Here is an 852-nt window from a genome sequence, read left to right on the forward strand (position 1 = left end):
GTATAATTTTAATGAGCAAGTGCGTGTGCAAGGTTAGTTCTAGATAGGTTAGTCAAGACGATTAATGGATGTAGTGTAGGTTGCTTGAATGAGCAGTTGAGATAGATAGTTTAAGATATAGACCGGTGGTAGAAGCATAGAGAGAATGATTGAGAAAAGTTATTCTTTGGAAAGTGTTATATGCATTCAACCTAATTGAAAGTTTTTGTTTAATAAGCATCAGAAGAAATTGTTGTTGCTTTGTATTAGGCATTAAAGGCTTATGTTGTTAAATTTAGACCTATATTGTGCCATCCAATCTGGATTATTTGAATGGAAATAATGTTACAGGCAGTTGTTTTCTGGTTATGAAAAGGGAATTACTTATGTTCTTTCTTGTACTGAAAGTGTTATCTATTTTAGTATTTCATGGGTGTATCATAGAACAGTTTCGAAAGTCTAGATTTATGGTACATGATTAATTTATTGTATGCACTGCCAAAGATCATCCTTAATTACCATTTATATACCCAGTGATTCTGAAAGTGGAAATTTTGTGGTAAGATGATCAGTATGTATAGGAGTGGAATATTCAAACATACCTGCTTGTAAGAATCAGGTAATTTGTCTTGTAGTAACTACGATAATCACAAATTATCCTGCTATCAGTAAACATTAAACCACATTGACAAGTTTGATGTAGAAGCTGGGATGTTAGAACTTAGACATCATGAAGGCTGGTGTATGCTTAGCTGCCCATTCTAATATATAACTGTATATTGATGCTTTGTCTTATAAAGGAGACACAAGTGTCAAATCTTGATCTGTATCCTTTGCTCATTAGTTTGCAACATGTAATAGAACGTCAGAATT

The 852-nt window shown here is 33.0% G+C and overlaps 1 protein-coding gene across 1 annotated transcript in view; it reads left to right on the plus strand.

Moving 5' to 3' along the window:
* Positions 1–852, plus strand: part of LOC119592830 (KAT8 regulatory NSL complex subunit 1-like) — a gene marked incomplete in the record, with an annotated part of 7253 nt that extends 6401 nt beyond the window's left edge. The window contains 1 exon segment of the mRNA XM_037941735.1: positions 1–852.

The sequence above is a fragment of the Penaeus monodon genome, chromosome 31, assembly GCF_015228065.2.
Source record: "Penaeus monodon isolate SGIC_2016 chromosome 31, NSTDA_Pmon_1, whole genome shotgun sequence".
NCBI lineage: Eukaryota > Metazoa > Arthropoda > Malacostraca > Decapoda > Penaeidae > Penaeus > Penaeus monodon.